Here is a 7,232-nt window from a genome sequence, read left to right on the forward strand (position 1 = left end):
GCCCTTATACTAAAGTAATACTCTAGTTGTGTTGACTCAAATATAAATTTTCTTAAATTTTGTTTGGAAAATAATGTGTCATAGAAATGAACTAAAGGCCTTTTTGCAAGAAGAAAAGGTGATGAGGTGTTGGGCGGACTTTTCTTTTTCCATTTTTCTTTTTTTGAATATACTTAAAGGTGCAATGAAAAATAAAAAGGCGACAAATGATTTATCTGTTGGTAGCGTCGTTCAATTGACCCGAGTCATCCAACAGATTATGGGAATCATAAAAATTTTATATATTTCTTTTACTATATTATAAATTGCAGGTAGGATCTCTACATATAAAGTAGTAGCACTGTTATCACTATATTTGTAGAACTGACAGGACTAATAACACTCTATATACCGCCCTCTCATTTGTTTTATGTGAGTCTAAATTCAAGAAGTTTACTTTTACAATGCATGTAATCTCTAAAACACAACTCTTTAAATTTTTTCTATAATAATTTGAAAAATAGGAATGAGAACCATTGTGCTCACAGCTCTCTCTTTTATTTTATGTGAGTTTGCATCAAAGAAGTTTTCAATTACCTCATGTAATTTCTAAGACACAACTCTCTAAAAAAAATTAGTTTTTTTTTTTTTTAATATATATAATAATGTGAAAGGTACATAATAATAATAACAACAACAACAAGGGCATAGAATCCTTTGTGGAAAATAATGTGTCAAGAGAGGATTTTTGTGTTTATGAAAAACAATGGTATATTTCTAGTTAGTTATTATGATGATATGTGACCGACAATGATAGCAAAAAATAGTTTTTGATTATTATTCTTTTTCATTCTCATTGTTTTCATTGTTGACAATAACAATAGCAATAAAAATAACAATAATTTACAACGAATTTTCATTGCTTTCCTCATCCCAATATTATCAAAATAAATAAATTAAAATAAACAACCATTTTTCATACACACAAAAATCATCATTGACACATTTTTTTTTCTTTTTATGAAATAAATTTTTAGAAAGTTCTTAGGTGGCTATTTTTGAGCGAAAATAAAAGTGGGGCCCTCATGTTCTTTGAGGTGAGTTTGAATTGGAATGTGTTCTCTTTCATGGAAAAATTAACATTATATGATCACTTGTCTAAGACTATTCAATGTTCACTTAAACATGGTTTAAAGTGGTAAAAGTCATGGATCTTGAATGGGAAAAAAATTAGACATTTTAAAATTTTAAATAGTTAATGGCACCATTATAAATTAATAGTGAGTCCCTCGCTTATTCCATACCCTTTTTTTCTCTTTAAGTTTTGCATTTCACATTCATAGTCAAAGCAAGAGAAAGAAACAAAGTTTTATTCACTGTAAAATTAGATTGTTTTTGCTTCTGTCTGTTTGTTGTAATCATTGTATCATGTGAGATAGAAGTTTAAGAGTCTCAAAGTACCGATTGTGAGGGGGTGAAATTAGTTTTAAGGAGACTATGTCAAACACAAGTATTGATCAAAATTTGCATTATTCGTTCTTTGCATATAGGGTTTTTGAGTAATTCTATTTATTTTACAGATTTCTATTCGTTGTATTGAGTACATGTTCTATTATTGTTCGTATTTATAGTATTTGTTTGTGTTCTTTATGATTAAATCAACATTTTTCCACAAACGAGTCTATATACTTATCCTGAAACAATATTTGGTTTGTCTAAACTCAAATATAACTTTTTTAAGGTTAGGTTTAAATAAGCTTATTTTCATAGATTATTTTACTTACAAACCAAAATTGAGTAAAAGTATAATTACCATTAAAAGATGTAATCTCTTAATCTAACTTTTCTTAACATTGAAAAAAGAAAAACAAGAAATGAAAATTTTGATGATCGTAAGAAATACCAATTCATATCCATTATTTAACTATTTAAGTTCTCAATAAGAAATACCAATTCTTATCAATCATTTGAGTTCTTAGGTCGTTAGATTATTTGATTACACTTAGAAAAGCAATTAAGTAATTTATGAAAATGTACTGAAAAGTAATGTTTGGTATAAAGTTGAAAAGCCTTGATGGTGACCGAATGGGATTTCGATGGTAGTGAATCTAGTGATGAGGTTTTGATGGCAATGAAGAATGTTCTTGTTGTAGAAGCAAAAACCAGATTGTTTGAATAAACGAAATTGATCACAAGCGAGAGATTTTTGCCACGAACAAACAAACGATCACATGCATGGATAATTTTGGTCTGATACCAAATCGATACGTACCACACCACCAGGCGGCTTGCCTGAATGCCAAGTTTTTCTCCGCCGCCAATTCGACGTTGTCGTCACCTGCAAGATAAGGCCAAAAACTTAACTTTACTAAACGAGCGAGAAAAGCCCTTTCTGTGTTATTAGTAAAGCGCGCTAGCTGCAATCTTTCTAAAGCGCACACTAGAAAGTGCTTTGAAAGGCGCCGGCTCCCTTCTTATTGACAACAAACAAACCATTTGCCATTGTTCAAGAAAGAAAGGAATCGTACAATTGTGATGGCTTCCATCCTTTTGAGGTGAACGGTTCACTTATATTGTTTTTAGAATTTTTTTTTTTTTTAATAAAAACTTTTTTTTTTTTTTGAGAAAGTAAAAGAACTTCTATTAAAGATCGAGGTTTGCTTATCTATATATTTGGGAATATATATCTTGAATATACTTTGGTTAAATGAGCATTGGGTATAAGAGTAATAAGGGGAGGGGGAAAAAATGATATTTTGAGCATGTCTAGTAAAAGTCTTTAGAGCCCTTTTGGATTGAAGGAGGAGTGGAGGGGAGTAGAGTAGTGTTGGCTAAAAATAGGCTAATTTTGGACCTATTCTACTCTACTCTCCTTCCCTCCCCCTCAATCCAAACGGACCATTATTGTCTTTATCATGAGTTATTTTTCTAGACTAATGATGAATTTTAGTTTTTCAAATCAACTGGTTTTGTAATTTTCTTTCTCCCTAATTGAAGAAATAAGTAAGATGATATACAATATATATCCACTTATTGGTGATGGAATTTTACTTAGAAGTAACTCAAGAGAAACAAATATAATACATCTATCAATTAACAATTATATTATATGCATATTTAACAAAAATCAACAATAAGATCTGAGAAATTTCTTACTAGGTTATATTATTCAAGAACCTCACAAGAAATCAAGATGTTCTCCCCAGCTGGTCATGATTAACAAAGAGCTTTCTTTTCTTTCCTCACAGCACTTGCAAGTGTGGCCTTGACAATATTTATAATATTAAAAAAAGACATGACCAACCATAAAATCCTCCCTATCGTAATAAAAATTCATGTAACAAATATTTACATTCTTAATGAACAACTTCATTAATAAGTCAATCAGATTCATTAATGAAGAAGTTCAGTAATATGTTATTACTTTTGTAACTCCATACTAATGTATGGATTCATCTATCATTCATATCCAAAATCACTATAAATTAGGAATGACAATAGAGCAGGTTTCCTATTCCCCCAACCCAAACCCCACTTCATCTTCGGGGTAGGTGTCTTTCATCATCCTGTTCTAGCAAAAACCTACGGATGCCCACTAGTACCCATCCTGCCACACTCAGAATTTTTATATATAATTTATTATAAGTTTATTTTGAATGCATTAAATTAAAACTCATTAAACTTTTTTTTTTTAAAGCTCTAAATTTCCAATACATTCTCAAGCATAACAATACAACAATTCAACTAATATGAAATACAAAAACAATTCAAACATAGCAATACAAAAATTAGAAAATATAAACAATGTAAATATTAAAACATAAAAGTATAAATTCAATTATACAATATACAAAAACATCATAAATTTAAAGTTAGAAGGCTAAAAGCACATATGTATGTCTTAAGAAACCTTTTTTTAAAAAAAAATTTGATTGTTAAAATATAAATGGGACGGATGCAGGTTTAAATTGTCATCCCTATTGTAATTTGACAACACCTCTAATTAGGAGGTCAAGTTTGCAATTTTGCCATTTACATTTGTTTAAAATATATATGTATATATATAAAAATAAATAGTGAAATTTTTAATTAAAATTGGTAGATTGGAGGTATGCATGCACATTATTATTGTCAAGTTACTAGCAATGAAACAATGGATTTATTACGACTAACGCTCAACATGCATGAATCTCATTATGGAAGGACTGTCAAGATTATTCTGCACTAACCATTGAAGGACTAACCTTAATGTCTTTCATAGTTTGAGCAATTTTTTAAGTTGCACCATCTTTCTATCATGGTCCAACAATGTGCCTATAAGAGTAGGTTACATTATGATGGATATGGTCAAGTCAAGTACTATAATGAATGCATTCATAATTTTAGTTTACTAAATCAAGTAGACCTATTTCAATATACTAATATTTTACATCATGAAAATATTGCATAATTTCACAAGAAATTTTGATTAATTATTTATTGATAATAGAGACATCATAAAATATCATGTTGGGCCACATTATTCTAACAATTGGAACTTCTAATTACCTATGCATTCTGTTATCATTTCTAGTTCAGCACACAGTCTGTCTCTTGAGGGCAATAAGATTAAAAGATGTATGATTAAAAACATTTCAATTCTCGGATTGAACGGTAGAATAGAGAGCTTCATTACTTCTCCAACTTGAGCTCTAAGCAGAACGGCTTATTCTAGCCTTGTTAAAGCTGGGCAAAATGTGGGCAACAAAATTGATGTACCTAGCACAATGGACAGAATCCCACCCTATCAAGCCTTCTAATGGTATGTCATTATTATTATATAACCTGGCACGTGAGTTTCTAAAGAAGCTGAAAGCTTATGATGTGTTATATTAGAGAGGATATATGGTGTAACGGGTATATGTAACCACTCTTTCATGTAGGGGTGTGTTTCATGCTTGTAGGATTCACTCTTGTGAGAGAGGGTGGTTCCATATGCTCCTGAGATTTTTTTGCTGCGGAAGAATTTGTTGGAATAATAAATTCAACACTATGAAAGAAAGTGTCTTATCAAATATTTTGTAATAAATCTCATCACACTCAAATAGAATATGTGAAGGAGTTCTCAATAAAAGATGTTTTATTAATACTCAAAGCATTATACACTTTGCTACGAACCAGACATTTTTGCTTCATATTTCTCAATACTTATTGGATTGCTTTCTTACTCATGCACACTGATGCATTAACTATCACCAAGTTGAAAATTTTAAATGCATGCAAAGAAGAGTCAATAAAACCAACTCTTTCTTCCTTAAAAATGATAAAATCCAATCTGGCGTTTCTGATGTTTTTCTCACACAAGGTAATATCAATGACAACATTCACCAATTAAAGTATCCTATGTCCCTATATTACTTTCCAGCCACCCTAAGGACATGCAAGCACATATCATACTAAGTACTACACACATGCAAAATACTTGAAGAAATAAACATTGTTCTATTGCTAGTCAGTGATTACTCTTACATAGCTCGATAGACAATACCCTCTTCTCTCTTTTTTTTCTTTGTAATGGATGCTGAAGTAGTATTTTTTTTTTCTTGTGATGAACAGAACTCTAGATTGATGCGGCCCATAGGCTCATAGCTAAACAGTATTGTTTGATAAAGGCATTGTTGTTAATTGCTATTCCCCTGAGCTTCTTTTGCCACAACATGGTTCAGACTGACCAAATATTGTTACATCTCAAGCCGTTCAAACCGCATCTTATACACCGCACCACACATGTGAACGCAAAAATGAAGTGCAGTGCAGTTATGGCTTTGGCTAAACTCTAAACCGCATTGCACCACATTGCACTGCATATGTGACCGTAAAAATAAAGTGCGGTGCAGTTATGGTTTTAGCTAAACCGCACCGTAAAGTGAGATACTAAAAATGGCCTAAAACCACGTTGCACCACACCGTGAACACCCCTAGTTACATCCCATGGCATTGCAATGGGCAACCAAAAATGAATTAGCCTCAGCAGTCAGCACCAGCACTGAACCATAAGTTCTCAGCTGTTTAGCTCCCAAAGCAGGCCATATTGTAAAGCATAAAACAGGCTCTTGATTAAAGCCAAACCGCACCGTAAAGTGAGATACTAAAAATGGCCTAAAACCACGTTGCACCACACCGTGAACACCCCTAGTTACATCCCATGGCATTGCAATGGGCAACCAAAAATGAATTAGCCTCAGCAGTCAGCACCAGCACTGAACCATAAGTTCTCAGCTGTTTAGCTCCCAAAGCAGGCCATATTGTAAAGCATAAAACAGGCTCCTGATTAAAGCCACCAGGACTATTGAACACCCATAAATTATGTCTTAAGTTCACCCTCAGTCTGCACTCCACTCTAGCCTTCAACACTGCTCCCGGAATTTAGATTTACAAGTAATCTAAGATCCAGTCAGATCCAAATTAGGCGTTTGTTTATATTCTTGGCAATGCTTGAGTATTTTTAGTTCTTTTAAAAATAGCCGTTCTTACTTTATCATAATGCTGAAGTTCTGGATATTTTCATCCCACTTAACGGAAAATTGTACTTTGATTTTGACCAGAGTTTATGCATTTGTCCAATTTGTTTTAGTTTCCAAATTTTTCCAAACCAATGACACTAGTGGGTTCAGAATGATGACCAAAAGAATTTAAATGATTTACCCAACAATCTGCCACACCAAAGGACCACACAATGCTTAACACAATACCAAACTTGTCATACACAAAACAAGCCACAAGTACACAATTTACCTTAATTTGAAACCCCAAAAGATGGCATTGTACAAAATGACAAATTATTTCCAAGGGCTTGGGATTGCACACTAGATGCCTTTATTTCAACAATCACATAGATGCCAATAACCTTGTGGCTCAATGCCATGATCCCATTTTTTGAATGGAAATACTTGGATTAAAATCCTCTCCACCACTTGTAAAAGGGGAGAGGACTAGCACATGACACAAAGCAGCCTTGAAAATCTTTAGATTTGAATCATCACAGTACTAAAGCATTGTAGGCTGCCTAAAGTATATCCATGCAAACCTGCCATGCAGCACTAGCTAACCAAACTGCCAATTTTTAATGGTTTCAGGTTTGATTTGTGACCATATTCTGCATCCAATGAAACTCAGCCCTACATGCCACCTCATCTATATAAGATCATCATATGCAACTAGCTATCCTGAATCACTGCTACCTATTCTATAAAGCGTGTGAAGCAACACAAACA

Source organism: Quercus lobata, chromosome 5 (assembly GCF_001633185.2).
Source record: "Quercus lobata isolate SW786 chromosome 5, ValleyOak3.0 Primary Assembly, whole genome shotgun sequence".
Taxonomy (NCBI): domain Eukaryota; kingdom Viridiplantae; phylum Streptophyta; class Magnoliopsida; order Fagales; family Fagaceae; genus Quercus; species Quercus lobata.